The sequence below is a fragment of the Lethenteron reissneri genome, chromosome 41 (assembly GCF_015708825.2).
Source record: "Lethenteron reissneri isolate LAM-NWPU_2019-01 chromosome 41, ASM1570882v1, whole genome shotgun sequence".
NCBI classification, from domain to species: domain Eukaryota; kingdom Metazoa; phylum Chordata; class Hyperoartia; order Petromyzontiformes; family Petromyzontidae; genus Lethenteron; species Lethenteron reissneri.
In genome coordinates, this window is record NC_083819.1 from 3,097,833 (window position 1) to 3,122,123 (window position 24,291).

Below are 24,291 nucleotides of genomic sequence, written 5' to 3' on the forward strand. Positions count from 1 at the left end.
GCAGGCGGAATGGGGTGCTGATTGTTGTGTTGGTTTGGCATTCTCGTTGTGGAGGGATGGGGGTTGATTGGAGGGGGCGTGAAGGGGGGGGGGGGGGTGCCACCCTGCCACTGCCGACCTGGGGAGTGGAGCATGAAGGTGAAAGAAAATTAGATGTAAGACACGGCCGCGTTGTCAGCGAGCGAAGTGCTGCCGCCCCACAGGCGCAAGAGCATAATTGCTGCTGCGTGGAACTGCACTCTATCCACACTGTCACTTTGCTTAAAATGTTTTTGTTAATGCAATAGATATATAACGCGGGGGGGGGGGTGTAAACAAATAAATAAACAGGCACGAAGCATTTTTCACTCAACGGGAATAAAGATTTAGCATTGTGCTGACAAATCTTCCTCAAGAGCCGTCCGATGAAATATTGTCACTTTCTTATGCATTCAGCATAAATTGATTTTTCTCTTCTTCCTTAACTCGTGAAATGGGCGAATAATCACAAAATGCTGCAGCGTGTTTTTACTTTTGTATTCTCTTGATATCCACTACATCGCATGTCCTTGCACACGATCATATTCACGATATATACAAACATTCATTACCATCTAACTAGTTTATTACTTTGACATAATGAATGGCGGTATGATGTACCACTGGAAAAGTGTAAATAAATATTCCATGAGCTGCAGTGCAAACAGGATTTAATATCCCTGTAACGCTGCAAACCATCTAATACATTTTAGAAGCGTGACACGAATAATGACGTTTATACACTCGGAGATCTTGCAATCAAGCAATTCATTTGACGCATTATTGCCACGCGGTTACGGTAACTGACACGCGCTATAAATAGATAATCGAGACGATGCTCTCGCGATATTTCCAAATGCTTATTGTTTGCATAATTCAGGCACAAGCAATCTCATTTATATACAGACGTAACTTTTAACACGTCCCCTGTGCATTTCCTGCTGGAGACAGAGGCAATATTGTGGAGTCCTTTAAACTGGAAAGTGCTGAGATTAAGATGTAATCGCTTAGACATTTGTAATGCTCCTGCATGCCCTTGCCACGCTGTCACTTTGAATCTGAAATGCAAGTGGCTTCATCTTCCGTCTCAAGTTTTACATGTCGACTTAACCATATCGTGGAGCCAGTTTGAGTCTCAAATTGCTCGCAATTAGCGCACGATTGTGCAGGCCAATTGCTTTGCACCACTGAAAGCTTGGAGAAATGAATACATAATTGGCTTATATTCTTGGTTCTTTCGGTAAAGTCACGTAGAAGGGAATAAATAAAATAATTCAAATAAAACAACAAAATTCTCACGACGTTTCGATTGCAACACAAGCAATCATCATCAAGTGTGAAAACCACAGCAAGAACATTTGAAAAAAGTGGCGATTTTTTTATTTTCTTGCTGTGGCTTTTCACATCTGATGATTGCTTGTGTTGCAATCGAAACATCGTGAGAATGTTATTGTTTTATTTTTATCATTTTATTTATTCCCTTCTACGTGACTTTACCGAAAGAACCAAGACTATGAATCCCCGCAGTCACGAAAGCTTTAAATCGAAGAAAATCATTGCCTTAATTAGAATGTTTTGTAAGCAGGGATTGAGGGTGCACGTTTTTTTTTAAAAATCGTTTCTCTTCGCAAGAATATGTATACAGCATTCGTTTCCCCATCCACATGTCCCGCTATCGTCGTTGCCGTCTATCGGTTGCACGAATGGTTTCGAGGCAATAGGGTCGCCTCGACACCGGTAGGAGCTTCTATTCAAAACCCTGCAAACATTCGTCTTGAGGACACGCTTTGTGCTCGGCTCCTTCTCCGTAAAACAATACCAATTAATCACTCGGCGCGCATAAATGGCGCGATCAAATCTGCCCGTCATATTAAAGTTCACACAAAATTACTTTAATCGTAACAGCTCCAGCCATGCCCATCGTCACCACCACCACCACCATTATTGTCTCCACAGCAATTACCGCTTCTTTTTGTTGTTGTTGTTGTCAAAAGCGAACGCAAAGTTGAGTCGTCTGAACCTTTCCCCGCCGACGCTGTGCTCACAGCTAACGAATGCCACTGCCTCGTCTCGGTCCCACATCCCCACCGCCGTACTCCCCCCCCCCCTCATCTCGACGGTGAAGTGGTTGTGCCCACCTGTGACCTCATCGCCTCGTGGATTTGGTGCCGAGAGCGGCGTGCAGGAGGGGGAGGGCTCCGAGAGGAGGGCTCCAGTGAGCGAGCGCACACGGCGGAGGAGGAGGTTGTGGCTTGCGGCCGCGGCTGCTGCTGCTGCTGCGTCGGTTATCAGTGCTGCGTCTCTCGCTGCTCATCCTTACCCACCAACCCCCCACCCCGCCACCCTCCTCGCCCTCCAATCTCTCTCGCGCGTTCTCTCTCTCTCTCTCACTCTGCCTCGCGCTGTCATCTGTGCCGGCCAGCAAGCTGCGCTCACAGGGCATGACAAGTGCAAGTGACGGAGATTCTTCGAGGAAATCGCGTGTCACCACCATCTGTTCTTTAAAAAAACTTCATAGCCCGTGGGTTCGGAGAAAGAAATGAACAATTAAAGAGGCTCCGGGTTGTGTTTGCGTAATCAAGACAGAGGGTGGTGAGTTGCTGTTTTTCATTATTCTCCTCCGACCACCCGACCCCCTGCGTCGTATTTGTTGATGAATACCATTAAACAAGGAAAACTGTTCCCGTGCGTACATGCGGGCATGCATGCATGTGCACACACACACATGCACCGCATGCACACACATGTGCAAACTGTACGTGCTGAAGTGAAGTGTGAATGACAAATTAAGTAGGGGTGTGAAAACGACCGTTCGTGTGGGTTTGTGTGTTTTGCGTTGTTATCGATATGTGCATGTCTGGCTTTCTTTTTTTATAATTTTCGCTCGCCGATTTTGTTTGTTGTTGCGGGGCGCACATTCGCTTGGGCGTGCGCGCAGTGGCATGCCGAATTATTCACTCGCGTGCCTTCGATGTTGTTGTTCCTTGAGCGTGCGCTGTCCGATGGCCGTGTTCGTGGATTGCGCGTGTGAGAGTGCGAGTGTGGGGAGCGGCGCTCAGCGCTACGCTGCGCTACGAACCCGGCGACCCGAGTACGATTCCCGATCACGGCCAAACACCGCTGACGATTATCTGTACCGGTCCTGGGCCTCCCCTAGGTCGACTCAGTCTCAAATGGGTACCTGGTGCGGTGTGTAAATATCGCCACTGGGGAGACAAAGGCGGCCGGGCGTGGTGCTGGCCACCCACAAACCCTCGTGTGCCGTGCCGGCCTTTCATATGTGCTTGCTCACAGCACTTGCCTGTGCGTGCACGCGCGTGTGTGTGCGCGCGCGCGCGTGCGTGTGCGTACGTGCGCGTATTTACCAGCGAAAGTGTCGGCTCAGGAATGACCTAAAGTGTGCGCGGCTGTGTGGTGAGTATGTCTGTGACTCACGGCGCTGCACCGTCGCGTTTCAAGTGCGCTGCGGTTTGTGCGCATCCACGCGTGTGCACACAATCGCCAGTCGGGAGACAAAGGCGGCCGGGCATGGTGCTAGCCACCCACAAATCCTCGTGTGCCGTGCCGGCCTTCCCGTAGGTGCTCGCAAACGGCAACTTGCCCCAACAGTCTGTTCAGGCTATGCGGGTGATCTCGTCGTCTTTGATAGCTCGCGTGAACACGTTGCGCTGATGGGTGTGTGTGTGTGCAGCATTTTGTCCCCTCGGTCCAAATTGCTCGCAGTGTGCCGGTCGGATGGGTTTTGAATGGAAAACGTTGAAACCCCCCCAAGGAAAATATGCGGCTATATTGGGTTCCCCCTTCGAGAACCAGAGCCATGGAGATGGACAGGGGATTTAGCGAGCAGGGGGACTTTGATTTCCAGTTGTTTATTTGAGACGCAGGTTGCTTAGACGGATAAAGGGGGGGGGGGTGGTGGGGAGGCTGGAGTGTGGAGTCAGACAAACCAAGAGAGGTGAGAATGATAGCAATTTAAACGTTGCAGTGGATTTGAAATGTGACTGTGAAGATTAGGCTGTGAAGCCACTCGGCAGCTCTCTGTCTGCTGACATCTCTTTAAAAAGAGAGGAAAAAAAATTGAGGTAGTAACAGCATCGCTTCGCCAATTTCGAAGAAATGATTCCAATTCGCATGACAGACGGCACACACTCTATGCCCTAACCCCAACCCCAACCGAAGTGCCCCCGTGTTCCATTTAAGATGCGGGTAGAGGTTTTGGGAAAAAGATAGCAGAGATAAGACAATCCCCGATATTATAGCCTGCGCTGATTCCCTGAGCTGTAGATGGTTTAATCTGTTTATATATAATACATGATGTGCTGTACATATCCAGATTCTGGCTTAAATTATTCACCAGTGTGCTTTTAGATAACGAACCATCAAATACATATTTAGAAACCAACAATACTTAAGCAAAATATATGATGGCGATCATACTAAGAGTAAAATATATCGCAACCTCTTTTCACAAATCACTATAGAGACAAAATTCAATAATATAAAAAGGAAAAAATGAACTGCTAAATTAAAGTTTAAATTCATATAGTGTCATCTGTAGAGGCTGAAAAAAGAGAGGCAATTTCAGGGTCCTAAATTAAGTTTTTTTTTTCAAGAGAGATAAGACATTTAAAAAAAGGAAATGAAAAGTGAGACGTAGGTGTCGCATTTGTCAGTGGTCCAGAAAGGCAGTGAGAATGAAAAAGTGACCAATATTGCAATCTGTTTGTCCCTAACCATTTTGCTCATTTTTTGTTATTATATTTCTCTGTCTCTCTCTCTCTCTCTGAGGTCCACACTAAATTGATTTTTGTATAAGACTATAAAATGAATTAAGGGCACGTGTTTCAAAAGATAAATTTCCTTGTGATCCGAATGGTGGAGAGAAGGGAAAAAATAATCGAGCTTAATTCTGCTGTTATCTAGAATGGGTCTCTCACCCCCCAACTATTGCATTAAAGGCTCAGGGCTATGAAACAGCAGCTCACACGAAGCTTCCAGCGTCAGCTGCACACACGGTCGCAATTGACTGCTGTTCAGAGTACCACATCGCGAGGTGGGTCTGTCTGCCTGTGTATTATTATTATTCCTGAATATTAGCATTGAGCAAATCGATTTCCGGTAATGAAAGTCGTTGTAAAAAAATTGTATATTGTATTTTAAGCAGACACAATCGAGGATTGTATGACACTCTTCACGATGTTCCAATGCGGGTTTTCTGCGTGATGTCTAATATTTCTAGATGCGGCCACGCTGTTTGTGTTTTTTTTTGGGACGTATCTCACAACGGCTCGTAATTTGTTATTTAATATTTTTTTTCCAGTTAATGGTTAACACACACACATACAGAGACGGTATTACAAGGTAGAGCATTGCCCAGGGTTTGTGATCAGCGGCGCTGTGACGGTGCTGTGATGTGCGTCGCTGTGCATTGCGCTATTGCGACCATCGCCAGTTGCGTCCATCCAGCGTTCAGCCTGTCCCCGTACCATGAATGACCGAATGCAGTGGTCTACAGAAGAGGCTACCGGTTCTTAATTCATACTCTGGGGCTGCCCGGTCGCTGAAGGAGAGAGTGTTTGTGAAGGCATGGTTATTTCACGCGCATGAAAACGCAATTAGCGCGCTAAGCACTAATACAATCGCCCAAAGGAAATCGCACAAGGCTTCCGTTATCAAGACTGATGTAAATATAGTGCACCCGGGCAGATTTATTTTAATCAGCTCAATGTGACTAGTTTCACCACTTGCTTCTTAAAATAAAAAAAACGTTACGTCCATGTAGATTTTGATCATTTATTTTTACCATATGCATTCCTTTTGATTCGTTCTGAAATGTAATTCACTTGGCTGCATTGCTTCCACAATAAATTATCTTGGTAACACATTTCATTTGCAGAAAAAGAATATTATTTTTTATTTGATCTCAGCTGATGAATGCTAAGAAATCAAATAGAGAGGATACCTCGTGCACGAATGTGGAAACTGAGAAATTGCTTTCGATGTTGCCTTTCTTTGGGGGGTGGGGGGGAAACATTCCAAATAAAAGATGATTATAGGTGTATCTCGATTGGAATACGATGCGTTAATCATGCATTGGAGATAACCTTGACTAAAAAAAATGCAACACAGAGAGAACAACTTTTATTCATAATTCACGAAACAACACCGAGCAATGAGTGCAGCAGTATTCTGTGGATACGATAGCTGACCTGTGCTTCGTGTGAGACATCACCCAACGTGTCTCTGAAGGCATTTACGAATGCATTCAGAGCTTAAGCATAAACTCGACCAACCTGACGACACACCACATGCATGTATGCACACACAGCCATCAGCATGCATAAAAGAACACGAAGCAAATATTATCTCATATATTAATAGAGCCATACGGATTCAAAATACTAACCCCCCTTCCAACCGCCCATAGCGTTTATCAGACTATTAGAGCTCGATAGATTTATTTATTTCAGCAGGAAGGGCCCAATAAGCTGTTAGGCTCCATTTCGTGGGCGTCCTGCAACGGTACAGATGTGATTACACGGTACGGATCTCAGCTACAATCATGGTTACATATGTCGCAAATGGCGAGTATTGGAACAGGCTTAGCATGTTACAGGAATAGGGAATATGGTAAGAGCAAATGCAGTTAGGGGGGCACTCATTAAGGCCAGCATGTTTTACAAACGGGTAGTGTGACACAATAACACGTCTGGCCATCTTTGTCTTCCCAGTGCTGATGTTTATACACCAAACATGTTACTGAATTCATTATCCAAGCCTGGTTCAGGTGGCAATTGACACTGATGTGAGCAGTGGCTGGGAGTCGAACTCAGGCTCGAAGTTCAGGGCGCCAACCGTTTCAGCACCGCTCGCAATATACCCAAAGACACACGTTCACACATCGGCGACGATATACTCTCGCACACATATACACACTGAGCGGCAACCTCTATTCGCATCTCAAGTCTCACATACCTCCTGTAGATACATACACACCATTAACAGAGCAGCACCAGTGTACTTTAATAATTGTGGAGTGGACCGTTTTCGTAAGTGCATAATGGTATATATATATAGAATGACTCATCAGATAAACAAGAGCAAAATGAAATGCCATTCCACTATAGTTCAGTATATTGTTTGTTCATACAAATTGCCATAGGTATGCGGCTGTCAATTTATGCACGCTTTTGTGCCGCTATTAGAATAAACCAATGTTTCCGACAAAATTGGTAGGTTTTGAGCGAGAAGGTGGTAATTTACAGAGGCAGTGAGCATGGAGGAGATTAATGAATGTGAAAATAAACTACTAAATACAACACACACAGACAACAAAGAGACGTAAATACGGCAAGGGAAATACGGACAGACAGGAGAGGGAAAGTGAGTGGGGGGATGAAGCAAATCCACAGACGCTCCACATATTAAATGACTATGGCAGAAAAAAGGCATGGAGAAACCATGGCGTTAGCAGCGTCTGCACGATGTCATGGGAATGACATCGCATGGAAACAAACGAAACATTGTCAGCTCTAGAAGGGCGAAACTCAGATATATTCGTGAAATAATTGGGGTCTGCAGAAATAATGATAATGCACTATTAAACTCTTTGGGTATTTCGGTAAAGTCACGTAAATAGAAAACTAATGACTTTATCGAAAGACGCAGAGTATGAATTCCTGCAGTTACGAAAGCCTTAAGTCAAGAATGCACTATTAGGTTTTTTTTTTGCAGATTCTCAGATGCTGCTGATTCGTTTCCATTCTGCGCGCACCTTAACGACGGAGTGAAGAGGCCTGCGAGCTGCGAGCAGCAGGGGATGTGACATTGGTGGGGCATGCCGATACATTCTCGGAATCATATTTTGCAAATGCAGATGATCAATTCTTCGGAGTTTAAACGGTATAATAGACCACCATTAATTATTGCTGTGTTTGTTTTCTGCAACGCACGTAATGTTTTGTTACTGTACCAACACATATTGTAGCATGGACCAAATGGCCCAAGTTTGAATTCTGGCCAGGTCTAACATCCATGGCGAGTTGATATCTGAACCAATCCTGAAGCCCACCCCCGTCCCCCAGTTCCCTTCACACTGACCGGCGTGGTGAAGTATAGCGAAGCAATTCACATTACAGACACACCATGGCAAATCCTTTATACAGCAGTGCATTGACAAGGGGCTGTAGACACGAGAAATAAAAAGCTTACTTAATGTCAGCACAAACACATGCCAGCACTTGAAAGTCTTTACTGTCAATGACAGGACCGTGGATAGATATATCATTTCATCAAGATTTGTGTCTGATTAAAGCTCTGCAGTTGAAATATTGTCAGTACAAGTGGGAGCTTCAAAAGGGACAATCGAATGCAAATGTTGGAGATTATAGCCGGTTGCTATGTGTGTTGTTGTTGTGTAGCGCCATGAAGATGTGAACCCACCAACAAAATGCAGCACTTGTTATATAAATGGTTGATGATCATCAATAATCCTGCTCCAAGCAATAATGATACATTACAAGCCCATACGTTACAAGCACCCCAGGGCACGAAAGAAATGTTAACCCTTTTGTAAATAGACATCCGTGATATAAACCTGCTGATTTTCTAGCTATCCACGTGGTCTATTAAACCAGCCCTTGTTTACATACACGTATTGTAAGATGCTGCCGTGGCAGGATTGTGAGTACGCTGGACTTCCAAACTAATGGTCACCGGTTCAATCTCCCAGCGTGGCAGTGAAAGCTGGGGCATGTTGGCAAATCCCCTCGCCTCTGTCCACCGAGCAGTGTCGTTGAAAACACCGCAGTTGACCCGACAGGCCGCATGTGTTGGAGTACAGTGTGGGAACTTCCACCTCAAGAGGGGCTCACTAGAACACCCTCTGGTGGAGGCCATTCCACCAGCAGTGGTAAAGATCCCCCGTATAGCCTTTAACAGGCTGTTGGGGCAAGTGTTGTTAGCGAGCACCTATGAAGGCCAGAACGGTACACGAGGGGGTGGGTGGCCAACACCACGCGCGACCGCCTTTGTCTCCCCAGTGGCGATGTTTACACAGCGCACTCATTTGAGGCTGAATCGACCTAGGGGAGGCCCAGGACCGGTACAGATAAGTGTCACTGGTGTTGGCCGTAAGCGGGCATTGAACCCGGGTAGGCAGGTTTGGAGCGCAGCGAGCTAACCACTACACTACCGCTTCTCGCTATCCCATATATGTACACACACAGCATATAAATAGACTGATCTAACATACTACGCTGTTTTTCTCTGCAATTTTTGCGAATTTTTGAAGGGAAGCCCATTTGTGTCATTTGCAATGTTGTTGTTAGATGTGACATTTAATTTGATGCAAAGTATCTTGCATGAGGCAGTACAACAAGTAAGCGGTTGACCCATCTATGAAGATATTGAACATTATACTCTCATACACGTGGGCGATGGCTCGTCTAGCAGTGGATAGATAATGTCTGATGATGATGATGATAATGACTGACCAAATGGTATTTTATTTTGCATACGCTGATCAAACGTCCCTTGCAGTCTTCGTGAACAGAGTTCCCTGACTCAGTGGAGACTTTTTCTTTTCCTGAATTAATTCGGGACCACACAACTGACGTTATTACGAATGCGAATTGCTAAAATTTAAGATTGCAAGATATTTCACTGCATGGAAATTCGAACTTTTTCAAGTGATGTCGGCTATACATAGTATGGTGAATAAAAACAGATCACAAAGAAAATATAATACTGTGCCCTTTAATTCCAAAATACGATTTTTATTTCTGGTGGTGTATTCATAGCAATGAATTTTTAAAATGTGCATGCCTTTGCAAATGTAAGAAACAAAAGTTAATCTGATATCTAAGTGTGCGTACATTTGCTTGCACCCTTGTGTGCAAGCTTTGCATGGCATTTGAAACGAACAAGGAAATGCAGAAAGATTAAAGATTAATGCAACGTAGAGAATACATGACTGGGGAAGAAGCCGTTTTATGAGATAGAGAAAATATACATTACAGTAGAGTATAATCTTGGTAGTGTATCTGTCAATTACGTAGAGAAATACTTTGAAGGGAAATTAGACATATAGGCAGTAAAACGGTTTAAAATTAACAAAGCCTAATAGAATATGCATCACACTTGACAACTGCCATGGGTCCTAAGGAGACATCAACTCTTAAGCGTTGACCATTTGCGCCAGTAAAACATGTTTACGATAAAACTGCGTGGCTACTGTGGAGTGAAAACCAAAGAATCAAACAGCAATCTCACAACAGGTCAAAGAGGTCAAGGGGCAGCCATGAAATTCCCTGCTGAGGCCGCTGCTGGCAGAGGGACATCCACAAGATGGAGCTCAAGAGTCGGGTATTTGCCCTACTCTTCCACATTGGTCAGACAATTTGCAAGAGTTCATCTTCTTGGTTCTTTCGGTAAAGTCACGTAGAAGGAAAATAATAAAATAATACAAATAAACCATATTATTTTATTATTTTCCTTCTACGTGACTTTACCGAAAGAACCAAGAAGATGAATCCCTGCAGTCACGAAAGCTTTAAATCAAAATTTGCAAGAGGTTGGAGTACCCAAACTAACCCACACCACACGTAACCTGCCAATCGACGGTCACGTGTGGAGCTGTGTATAGCGCTGGGTGGACCGCGGTGGGCAGATTAAGGACACGTGTCCATTGCCTCAACCGCGGCGCTGGGAGATCGAATCAACCTCCAGACGCGGCAAGTCCAGTGCCCTGACTGCCGCACCACGACTTGAAACATGTCTAGTTACTTTGTTCGTCAACTATGCTTGATTCCACATCCCCTCTCACATCACACATTGCAACATCCTGTATCAGGCACACCAGATTCATCAAAGCAGGTGGGTGGGGGGTTGGCCGGTCCTTGCCATTCTGGGCTTAGGTATTTAAGACTCGTCTAAGGTTTAGCAATGGACCCCATGCACGTGCTGTATTCTTCTTCCTTGTCTTTGAGCTTATGGCTCAGATGCTCATACATATACAATTCTACATGCGTGTGCGCGTGTGTGAGTGCTTAACAATGGCTTATATTTTCAATGTTAAAATGGAAATGTGGCATTTTTCAATTACCCTAAGCTGCCATGTAAAGTGATGATGCATGCAAGGGAGAACAAATAGTAAACAGCAGCATTGCAGTCCCCTGAAAGTGGACAACAGAGGCCTTACAGCTTTTTGGGAAGTTGAAAAACAGCATTGCTGGACAAACATAAACCTCCGTGGCAAATCATAAATCTCCCTCTTCCGTGATGGTCTCAGCATCGTCGATGCGTGCACGTGGGCATAGCGTGTGTATGTGCTCTGGAAGTGGCACGTGTGTGTGTGTGCTCTGGAAGTGGCACTCATGTGTGTGTGCTCTGGAAGTGGTACGTGTGTGTGCGTGTGCTCTGGAAGTGGCACGTGTGTGTGTGTGCTCTGGAAGTGGCACGTGTGTGTGTGTGCTCTGGAAGTGGCACGTGTGTGTGTGTGCTCTGGAAGTGGCACTCATGTGTGTGTGCTCTGGAAGTGGTACGTGTGTGTGCGTGTGCTCTGGTAGTGGCACGTGTGTGTCTGTGTGCTCTGGTAGTGGCACGTGTGTGTGTGTGTGCTCTGGTAGTGGCACGTGTGTGTGTGTGTGTGTGCTCTGGAAGTGGCACGTGTGTGTGTGTGTGCTCTGGAAGTGGCACGTGTGTGTGTGTGTGCTCTGGAAGTGGCACGTGTGTGTGTGTGTGTGCTCTGGAAGTGGCACGTGTGTGTGTGTGCTCTAGAAGTGGCACGTGTGTGTGTGCTCTAGTAGTGGCACGTGTGTGTGTGCTCTGGTAGTGGCACGTGTGTGTGTGTGCTCTGGTAGTGGCACGTGTGTGTGTGTGCTCTGGAAGTGGCACGTGTGTGTGTGTGCTCTGGAAGTGGCACGTGTGTGTGTGTGCTCTGGAAGTGGTGTGTGTGTGTACTCTGGAAGTGGCACGTGTGTGTGTGTGCTCTGGTAGTGGCACGTGTGTGTGTGTGCTCTGGAAGTGGCACGTGTGTGTGTGTGCTCTGGAGGAGGCACGTGTGTGTGTGTGTGCTCTGGTAGTGGCACGTGTGTGTGTGTGCTCTGGAAGTGGCACGTGCGTGTGTGTGTGTGCTCTAGTAGTGGCACGTGTGTGTGTGCTCTAGTAGTGGCACGTGCGTGTGTGTGTGTGCTCTAGTAGTGGCACGTGCGTGTGTGTGTGTGCTCTAGTAGTGGCACGTGTGTGTGTGTGCTCTGGTAGTGTCACGTGTGTGTGTGTGCTCTAGTAGTGGCACGTGTGTGTGTGTGCTCTAGTAGTGGCACGTACGTGTGTGTGTGCTCTGGAGGAGGCACGTGTGTGTGTGTGCGCTCGCGCGTGTGCCCTTGTTCGACCGTCTGACCAAATCTCTCTTCTCCCCCCTTATCCGCCCGATCTCATCAGATCTCGCAAACTAATCTGGATTGAGCTTGGCTCGTACATGGATTGGAGAATGTCTCGGAATATCAGGCAGTTGTAAGCTTGAGCTGTGAGGCAGCCGGCAGATGAAAGTTCAGAAGTGGAATATTGCATCTATCTGTGCTGAGAAGAGAGAGAGAGTTTTACCTCCTCGTGTGCGTGATGGGTTTTCTCCACGGAGTCGAGTTAACTCCCATACGGAGCCAAAAGTTCGTGGGTGGAATTGGCCAAACCTCCCAATGTAGGACACTGCTGAAGTAGTCTTAAAGTGTCGGCGACGCTCGCCTGGAGAAGCACATGGCATGGTTATTACGACACGTGCCAGTGCTTATGTATTCCGCTTTTCTGGATAAAACCGCGGTCGAGTTACGCTGAGCTTGGCATGCGCCGTAATCCTCTGTGTAAATTATTGTCAGTGTAATTTTTTTTAAGCACAGCATAGATGAATAATCTCCGAGTTAATGTTGTTTACGTAATTGCTGTACAGAGCCGGACATTCAACGCACAATCAAGTGATCTAATTTTTAGATAAGTTAAGACAAGTATAAATTAATTTGTTGTAATAAATGTCCTAGCCTTTCCTGGAAAGTAGTTTTTAAATATTATGTAAATTTTTTTTTATAACTGGTGACATAGTTATCCGTTTCTTCAAGGATACAAATCCATATAATTTAAGATTCCATTTGTTGAATTTCCAATGGTCGCTAATGATGGCGGATTTGCAGTCAAGGAATGGAATGCCATCTGAGAGGATGCGCACGAGGAAGATGTAGCAATGAAATCAGCTTGCGTGCAGGTGCCAGGTGGATTATTACGTCATGTCGACAGTTCACATGGCCTCGACGTGCACATAGACCAGGGGTCGAGAACCTTTTTGACTGGCAGAGCCATAAAAGCCAAATATTTCTAAATATATTTCATTGAGAGCCATATAGTATTTTTAACGTATAATAAATTAAATATGTCTTACTTTGAATGCGACTTCTGGTGCTGCGTGGTTTTGCTGATGGCCTTGTAGTCTGGTTCATACGTGGTGAGGTTGAGCTTCATGCAGGCGTGACCCGTGAAATTTATCTTCAAAACTAATTTCTGTTTACTTTAAAATGACACACTATTATTAAGCAATATCACAAGTATTTAAAATCAGTTCCAAACTGATTTTTTTATTATTTTTTTTCAACTCAAAATTGCCTGGGAGCCATATGCCGTCACCGGAAGAGCCATATATGGCTCGCGAGCCATAGGTTCCCGACCGCTGACATAGACTGACAAAAGCGCCGTGGTGACGTCACCGTCACTTCGTGGTGAATGGCGGTTGTTGTTATTACATCACAGGATCAGAAGAGATGGTGATTCAGTGGGGGAAGGCCTTCATTCAGCAGTGGAACGATCATGACTAATTATGTATTTTTAAAAAATTGTTTACATGTTGCTTCTGTTGTTGAAATAAGATACCATTGATATTAAGACGACCTATAATGTAAACGTGAACCGTTTTAACGTATTACAAATTGCCAGGAAATATTTGTGCTTTCACGTATTTTTGTTATTTCCACAATGTTACCAAATGTCGGGTCAATTTAGGTGAAACGACGCCTTAACATTGCACGGCTGGTAACGTTTTTGAGCTTTTAAACTTAGAAACACCGGGCAAGAATTGCGCGTACATTTGTTCCCAGAATTTCAATTTGTCGGTTCGGTCACATCTTTACTGATGTTAGTGACTTAACAATTAGAGTTTCATTCCCAGCCACGGCTAACATAATTTATTTTATTTTATCAGGTAAGGCCGTCCGAGCTTTCCAGCGCTTTTTCAGCAGCAATTTGGCTGTCACAAATGAAAGCTCAGCGGAGTGGCTTATCACGTGGACATTTAAAGCGGCCAAATACTCTGCACCAGGGGTCAGTGACCTGTGGCGTCGGAGCCGCATGCGGTGGATCTTTAAGGAGCGTGCTTCGTGACGTCGCCTATTAAAGAACCACCACCGTCTCCTATTCACCACGTGCATTGCAGCTCTTGAAATATTGAGTTGCTTTACCGAATTCGAAAACGAAAAGATCTTCTCGTTGTTTTGGTTGCCGACCCCTGCTCTGAACGCGTGATGTTGATTTTGTAATGTGGAGGGAAAAACCGGAGGACCCGTAGAAAAAAAAACATCCACTAGACCACGGGGAGAGAGACATGCAAACTGAAAATATACAGCAGGTGTCAGGGTCAGGATCGAACCCATGGCCTCCTGTATACCAGGGGAGGTAGTTAACATCTGACGAGGGATATTCTGAACTGGTCCTGCCACCCTCCCCCTTCCCTCTCCACTCCACACCACACAACCACCTTTTAGAAACCCCACACTGACCAGCGTGGTGAAGTATGGTCAAACAACCCCCACGACCTAGACGGCGAGGGAAGAACATTCATCCGGGCAGAGAATTGACAAGGGACTGTAAATTATAATTGTTATTTTTCGCATGACCTTTAATGAAGAGAGGGAGGGAGGAGAGGCTCGACTTGATGTATGCCGTGTCAAGTAAGCGCCAGGAAACGCCGGGCAGCATGCATTAAGCGTGTGGTGCTTAATAAACGCGGAAATAAAATTCAGATGCACATCCATTCCAGATATTTATACGGTACTTACCGAGGCAAACGATGCGCATTGTGCACGTTCCGTTTGAGGGTGTAAGCTTGACGAAGGGAGTTCTTGGAAGGACGGATGTTGGGACAGGGGCCTCGAGTCAGATGCTTGACGACTTGTAAGGAATTGGGGGCTGGGCCGTACAGTCAAATGATGAAGAAAGCTCGAGATTGGATAGCGTCAAAGGGGGTTTTCGTCAAACAGATCTGCCATAGGGCAGCGGATTCTGAGTATTTGCATTTTTTTTATTAAACGTAGAGCTCACGACAACACCTAGGATGATGGACTAGCTCACTTGATGGGCATATAAGCATACTCACAAACACTTCCACGATCCAGTTGATCCATCAACCGACTGACCTTAGTTGAATCCGTTTTGTGACAATAAATAGATTGACAAACGGATTGATCAGAAAGCAGCCCCTTTTGAGAATGTAACTCTGTTTTGTTTGGGCTTTGTGTTCAACGTGCTGTTTACACCACCGCAGAAGTACGCTTTTCACGAAAAAAAATTACGTCTGCAGATGGAGTTGATTTTCCTTCGGGCAGTAAAACATGATGACTAAAACTCCATTTTCTTGCTCATCTGTGAGCAGTCCCTCTTCTCGCCGTGGCTTTATTTACGCTTTAGCTGCTAAACTATCTGGGGGGAGGAGGGGTCTAATGACCACAGGGTTTTGTCGAACGGAGGATGAGATTGGAGTGGCCGTGTGGTTGAGATGGATGTTGTGTTGTGCTGGTGGAACTGGGTTTTGCTCTTATGCCCTTCGGGTATCGGACTTTGTCTCAGGGGACCGGGTGGTGTTTAACCTTGGTGGCTCTTGCGCCCCTGACAGGCCGTGGGCAGGGTGTTTGGATGTCCTCTGCAGGATTTTTAGCCATCAGCATTGTTCTCCTTATTGTGTTTTTCCTCCCCTGTTCTCTTGGCCGTGCCTCCGCTCTGGCAATATCGGAATTTCTTGGCGACATGTTGCAAAGCGCTGTGAAATGCGGTCGCACATAAGCGCTAAATATATGCAAATCCGTATCCTAAATTTTCTGTACTCCATATGGCCATTTGTCAGAGCTTCACAATACAAAATATAATTAACATTGATGACTTTTTTTTTATTGGGGAAAACATTCGCAATTACGTATTTTTAGCTAAAATAACACACGGGCACAACGCGTTCGAAAACAAGAACCATTCATTCACAGTTTCCATGACCAAAAGAGCCCCTGAAATTCACACGCACCCTAAGCTTCTCTCCAATATTCCCTAAACACGTTAAGTCTGCCTCCTTTCACAACGCTGCACGGGTTCACTCACAGCACCACGATACGGCTCAGCCTTTCGGTCTCAAGGGACCACTGCGGTCCAACTTTCTAAAGTCTACCAATCAGCAGATGCACTCGCTATAATCTGCACAATTTACATGTAAACGGATACCTCATTTACATACAAATGGAGTCGTCTGCCTGATGATGAAATTTGGACGAGAGTGGCCTCTGTGGACTGGAGGATTGTGAACTCACGGCTCTACGACTCTTCAAGGAAGAGACGCTTCAGCAAGCTCACCGTTGCGCTGTTTGTCGCATGGTAAACAGGAACTCTCGTTCCACGGGATGCGTTTGAATTAAATATTTTACATTCGCAAGCCCCATTAAACTTTTATTATTATTATAATTTTTTTTAAACCTCCCATCACATTCCCTCTTCCACTCTCCACTGCTGCAATTAGTCCCAGTCCCTTCAATCTGTCTTCTTTGCGCACACGCTTAAAGGTTATTAATGTGATTAATGTGCACTTGACGACCTGTTTAATAAACTTAACCTTTTTCGGCATACCCAATTTACGCCAAAACCATTGTAGGAAATAATATCCATTTAAAATAGAATAATTAATGGCAGCGAGATATGGCGTGATGTACATTTGCATGTTACATGCTCTGCAAAGCACATTTATAATTGGGAGATATTTTCGGTGCGGTGTCCAAGTTGTATATTACATATTCGTGCGTGCAGCGACGATTCCCTGAGTCTTGTATCCAAAATGCTAAGCATACGGCGGGGGTTGATGTCACGCTAATAAGAAAACATTAACATGCCCCTTCAAAATCCAATTTACATTGATCTAGACATTGGCAAGCACATTAAGTGTGTTGCTATACTCGGACTACAGCCCCTCGCGAATGGCTACGCGTAGATGCTTGCCCCCTTGCGACAGACACTGAAGGAGCCCCAACCTCCCACCCTCCCGCACGCCATTAGATTCCATTTCTGACCACCATTCACACCGATAATTGGTGGTAATTATGTCCAGTGGGAAAAGGGGCCAACACTGAGTGTGACCAGGCTGCGAGGAAATAGAATTCAGCTCGGTTCCCCCTGTTGCAACACGAGTCTGACGTCTCAAGATCGTGACCTTGCCTCTGCCTTGCCAAGCGTCCGTACACATATGGACCAGGAATGTGATCATGAATACAATGCTTGAGCTGGATTCAGGCTTGTGTGTGATTCCACCTTCTATGAATGCGCATGCATACATGCATGCATGCTAGGTAGTGTGCCTGTCTTCAAGACAAAGAACGCCCATTTTGCCATGCAGATTGTCAAAGCAGATCGCAGTCCGTGCCTGCACTGCGTGCTAGGGACTTGTATTCCCAGATTTATGTTTGTCTGGCCGCTTGTTTATTCAATTTGTGCTATCGGAATCATGTCATGAGACAAAGTATCCACTCAGAATTCTTGCAAAGTGGTGAATCACTCCCGTGTTAGAGAATGATCCGCAGAAGGAGATATCGAATTCAATCGGAGATCCCTTCAAGTGACCTATTGAGCCATAACGGCTGGCAGAGCATTTCAGGACGCCTATCCATCGGTCTCGAACGCTCTGCCAGACGACCGTCGGTCCATCCCATCTCACGAGACGTTAAAAGAAACGTTTACAAACAGCTTTGCTTCGCGCAGCCTTTGGGACTGGGACCGATAGTCACCGGCACCTCTCCGCACCCCGAGCATCACCACAGGTCTCGTGACATCGCCTCTGAAATATGGCTCCGGACAAATAAATGTGATTATTATTATTGCTGCTGCTGCTGCGATTCAGATAAGTATTCATCACGTGGAATGGGAACACGCCAAATCAAGTGAAACACCAAATTTAATATGATGGGGGCATTTGTGTGCGGTCATTGGTGCCTTGACCAAGACTGCTCACTCACTGCACTTGAGAATGCAGTTTAATCACGTGTTTCTGAAACCTAGATTATGTGGCTGAAAGCTGGATTTTAACCCTGGATTTGAGGAGTGTTCGCTAAGTGCTCTTGCCACCTGGGTCACCTGGTTATTTCTCCCTCTTGCTGATGTTGATCGCACCATGGCCAGGTGCTCATTTCGGGCTGAATCGACCGAGGTTCAGACATCAATTTCTATTGGCGTGTATGGCCAGGAATTGAATCTTGGTTGCTAAGATTGTAGCACAGCAAACGATCCACGATGCCCCTGCTCCCTACGATTATATTTAATAACGTGATGGCTTTGTTTATCTTTCGTTTTTCATTTCAATAAAATCACAGTCAATGTGCTTCCATTGTTTCTTAGCACAATGACTTTGTATCAGCTTACAGTTAATAGCATGCAGGGTCATTACCACATTCAGTTTAGCGTTTAGTCTAGCAATCTTGCACTCCAGACGCACCCATATTTTAAACTGGACATCGGCTGCTGAAGTCACCTTCCACGCGGTAAGAAGGATTTTAAATTTCGATTTAAAGCTTTCGTGACTGCAGGGATTCATCTTCTTGGTTCTTTCGGTAAAGTCACGTAGAAGGGAAAGAACATTTTATTATTTGTATTATTTTATTATTTCCCTTATTATTTTATCATTTCCCTTCTACGTGACTTTACCGAAAGAACCGAGAAGAAGGATTTTAAACTCATATCAACTGGGAGTGGTGACGTAGTGGTTCGCACTCGGCACTATGAGCCCAGCGTCTCGAGTTTGATTCCTGGCCTATGGTTAACACCATTGCCGTGTGATATATGAACGAGTGTGTGGAGCACCCCCTTCAACCAGCTGGCACCGAGCAGCGTGGAGAAGTATGGCCAAACAACCCCCATTATCGGCACAGCATTGGAAGACCTGTATTCAGCAGTGGGTTGAAACTGTGCTGAACATTGTGAATTGTAGATTTGAAGCTTTCGTGACTGCAAGGATTCATATTCTTAGGTTTTTTCGGTAAAGTCACGTAGGTAAAAAATTTAAATTACAATTAATAAAGTAAAATAAAAAATAAAATAATAAATCACGACGTTTCGGAGGCAACACATGCTTCCGTCTTCAGGTGGAACCGTCACAGCACGATTGTTGCATCAAGTAATGATGCAATGATGCAGCAGTCGTGTTGTGACGGTTCCACCTGAAGACGGAAGCTTGTGTTGCCTCCGAAACGTCGTGATTTTTTATTTTATTTTTTATTTTATTAATTTTAATTTTTTACCTACGTGACTTTACCGAAAAAACCTAAGAACATTGTGAATTGTCATTATATATATAAACGGATACAGAGAACTCTAGGGGCCGTTAATCAAGACTGGTTTTGGCTCCTAATAACCCCAAGCTGAAGGAAAATTATATTCGCAGGATATTTTAAGAATGCAGCCTGATTTTTAAGGGTGCAAAACATTGCTGAGGATTGGCATTCATTATGGTTTTACTTTTCCAATTGACATATATAATTCCAAAACTCTTACAATTCATCATCGGTGATAAAAAAAAAGTTTCGTCTGTGATTGATTGCAAAATGCCTTACAGCAATTTAATAAACCGGTTTCTAAAATAGCAACAAACAACCTGGTGGAATTTTCATGTTTTTGGTTTTCATTTTAACTTTTTTTGATCAGCTGGAATTTTGAAGAATACCCAAAACTTATAAGTGGACAAACATAATAATGACTTGAGTTTTAATTTCGCAGTCATGCTGCGGTTACTTTAACTTTTCAGAAAATTGCTGACCTAACAACAAAGCACACTCTGGGATTATTATGCAGTGACAGTGGTACCTGTCATGGTCATGCACTTGTGCTTGCAAATTAAAATTCAGCCTCAACTGCTTTTTGGCTGACGGAACAATTGTCTTTGAATGCCTCTCAGCCGCCTCTCCTTAACGTGTGCACGCGCAGCATGCGAATGTGTGGGAGGCCCAGGTGACAGTCCAACCCGGCACCTGTCTCAAAGAACCTACGCACCAACCCTCTTCAGTAACAACACGGGGGGGGGGGGACACTGCGGCTCATGTATTCACTACAGCTGGTCAACCCGTGCACACATTTGTCTGTAATCTGGGCCTCAGGACTATAACTCTCCTAAGCCTGAACCAATATAATTATTATTTCATTATAATGAGTAAACATGTGTCATTTCATTACAGTAATTTGCAGGTAATTTTTATTTACATTGGGATCTTTGGCCAATACCAGTTACATTGTACTGGTGTTTTAACTATAGCAGTCAACCAAAGAAAGAGCAGGAACTTCTGCAGAGAAGGGGCAAAAATATCCATACTCCACACTGAAAGGTGCTGAAATTGGGAATAGAACCCATGCCCTTCTTGATGTGAGCTGCGAGTGTTACCACTGCGCCACCCTGGGTAACAGGCATATGCACCTGAAAACCGGCCAATTCAATCACACGGTTGTCACCAATTTGCGGACCCAACCCAGAGCAAAAAAGGACATCGTGAAAATATGCAAATGTATTTTGCCCTGACAGCTACAGCTACTCATCAGCTTCCAAACTTGATTATTATCAAATACTTCCAAAAGACACACGTTGGAAAACACGCAATTTTGTTTCTCCTGGCTTGTAATTTTTTTGTCTAGCGGTGTAAATTAACCTCATTGCAGATCACGCTTGCTAAGTGTGTCACGAACACGGGCGAAAAACGGGCATGTCCACGTACAAGCTGGGTGCGCGCAAACCTCACCACAGGATAATGTGCGTCAACACTTGCAAGCACAATGGCAGCATTTTCTAAATTCCACCCCACCACACATCTTTCCCCTCCTGCACAAGTGCTTCTTAATTAAATGTAGACGAGATTATGCACGCACTAATTGTGAGCCGCTGACCGAAGCGAACTAATTAATGCCTTGCGCAAGATGCAATTAATTACGTGTGTGAGCTTTACGGAGGATGGAGGTTTGTTTGATCTCAGCAGGTAGCTGCTAAGTAATTGAAAGAGCCCAACAATGATGCTTATTTGGAACCTTTTTCGATAAATACTACCATATGTTTAAGTCACCACGTCGAGTGAATTGCCAGAACCATTTACAAATAGGCCTCTTTTAATATAATGGTAAAATATGTATAAGCATGTGACTGAAATCTAAGTGTTTACGTTTGCAGGACATTTGAATGATGTTCAAATACACGAGTATATATTGTGGAGTGTGACATATTGCGCGTGTGTGTGCATGTGTGTGTATGTGTGTGATCACACTTATTGCAGAATGCCATTTGTACAAAATATAACAGTAACACTATCATCAATACACTTATTCTATGATCAATATACAAAGATGGGGGGCTGAAAAATAACCTTGACAATAGGTCGTAGTGGCGTTTTAGTCTCTCCTCCGCCAACCATGTACATCACTTCGTTTCGCGTCGTTTCCATGTCCGGCGTCGCACCTTTCAGGAACCCATCCCCGACTTAAAGCGGGGTATTGCCGTGCTCGCATTCGTAAACGATTACAGAAGAAAACAAGTGACACAAACTGAGACAGAGCAGCCGTTATTGTTCACCCCAATAGATACCCGTCCACAGTCGTACCAATCCTTCCGAACAGAGGTCGCTAACGGGTTTTGATTCCTTACCCGTACCGGGCCGCATCAGGGTCGCAAACGGGTACCCAATACCCGTACCCTACCCGATACCCGGCTACCCGTACCCGGCCGGGTATCGGGTAGGGTACAGGTACGGGTACCCGATTGCGACCTCTGGGATGAAGCCATGTTGCAGGCGCGCGTGGGTTGATTCTAGGAACTTGAATTGTGAGAAGAGACAAGACGTTGGGAAATGAGTGACAAACGGTGATTCACCAGTGAATCACGGCTTACACGTACCCGTACCCGGCCGCACCAGGGTCGCAAACGGGTACCCGTACCCGGCTGGGTACAGATAGCCGGGTATCGGGTAGGGTACGGGTATCGGGTACCCGATTGCGACCTCTGCTTCCGAAGCAATTGCTAAACGTGCATATACTGGACGTAAATAACTGTAGATAAATGCTGTATGGATGGTTTAGGTTAAACTTCAAGTAAATAACCATCCCAAATTCGTTCCGTGTCCCCACCACCACGAATATCATTGTGGAAGCATCCAGATTTGTTAAACACTTAACCTGGCCTGGGCACCGTGCTTATGTCAGGAGCGCAACAATAATGTTGTACAATAAATTATATTAAAGCACCACCCCATGTTTGTCTCTTCACGTAAACAATGTAAATTTATTTACAGATTCCATTAACCACACCAGCTTCTGGGAGCACACTAGATACTTATAATATTCAGTGTCTAATCAACAGCCAGGCTTTGCTTAAAGCAATCATTGTGAACTGCCTCACGTTTAAAGGCACTCTCTCCGTTCGAAATTGGTGGTAGTTCGACACAAAACTATACCCACACCACGTAAAAGGAACGATTAATCGAGCGTCGTTATGATGAATGTAAATTCCAAAATTAATGAGCAGACAAAACGCATCCTCTCCATATTTGTCCGTCCACTTAAATTTTTTACAGTTTTACTTTTTTACACATTCCACCGGTCACACATTAAACGTCGGGCAATTTCAAAAGGGTGTGAATCCTTTGGGGGCGTGTGATCTGACAATGTCCTCTTTACATCTGAACCCCGGGTTGAGAACAAAGTCCTCAGTGACCAATCCAATACTGCCCGTTTCGCATTGGCCACACATGCGCAGGATAATGCCACCACCCACAGGAGCCACTTTAACCATGACCCTGAGAGTTGTGTGATGGAGACACTGCTCCACTGCCATTGATTGCCACTCGGTAAAAAAAAAAAAACTTGAAATTCCTCTCGCTGCACTGTCCCCTCTCCGTGCTGGTCTCGTCAAGGTGCATAAACCATCGCGGGCACTCTGGTCTCACAAGCAGCAGCAGCAGCTGCTTTTGGCTGGCCATCGAACAAAGACGGTCACCGTATAGCACACTTTCAGGTGCGCTTCTGCGGAAAACGCTCTTCTTTCCGATATTAGGAAGCCACTGGAGCCATGCACTTTTAAATCTAGATTGAAAACTCGTTTTTTTAGAACTGATTTGTACGTGTAGTTTGTTGTCCTTCCCCTGCACCGCTGATCAGCGCGGTTGGCTTCGTATATGATGCGATAGAAGATCAGTACCAAAAACATTCATATTCTTCTCTCTTTCTTTCAATCGGCGTCCAGATTTGCAAGAAATATTGTTGTGCAGATTCGAATAAATAATTGTGCTTTCATTCTGGCTTCTTAAAAAAATAAAATACGAAGGAAAACATTTTTAAAAAACACGATGCAAACCTTTAAATAAACATGAAAAACCGCAGGAGCAAATGCATCTGTGGATAGAAAGTAATCAAACTGTGGAACACGTTGACTCTGACGTGACACAAATTGCATTTTTTTGGAAATACTGTAAACGCCAACATGCGTGATGTATGTTGCGCGAGAAAAAAAAATGTTGGTCTATTTCACTCTCGGTACAATTTTCAAAAGATATCAAATAAAAGGCATTTTTAGTGTGCAGCGTTAACTTTGAAATGAGAGTACCATAATCGGAGCAGTCTAACATCATATTTTTTTTAAACCTTGACATTTATACAAAATCGAGTCCACAGCACAAAACGTTACTTAAAGAAAAAGCAGACGAAGACATCTCGGTTAATATGTTCAAAAAATATGTAACATTAGCAAATGATTCTGCACAAAAGAAGGATCTTTACCCTAATAGCAAAGTAAGCCACCTCCCTGCACAGTTACACGCTCCAACACACACAATCACACACACACACCTTGGCTTGAATGGTGCTCCTCCTATCTCTTTGGAGCAGGTAAACAATATCGGCAAAATCAATACCAGGTTGTTGTGTGCACGTACACGTGTGCTCGTGCATGCACACGCCCATCCCTCGCCTCCCCTT

General features: G+C 44.8%; 1 protein-coding gene across 1 annotated transcript in view; it reads left to right on the forward strand.

Moving 5' to 3' along the window:
* The first annotated feature begins 2,351 nt into the window (after nt 1–2,351).
* Nucleotides 2,352–24,291, forward strand: part of LOC133352639 (leucine-rich repeat transmembrane protein FLRT3-like) — a 51,579-nt gene continuing 29,639 nt past the window's right edge. The window contains exon 1 of the mRNA XM_061568405.1: nt 2,352–2,610. The gene's annotated coding sequence lies outside the window, so the exon portion shown is untranslated. The remainder of the gene's footprint in view (nt 2,611–24,291) is intronic.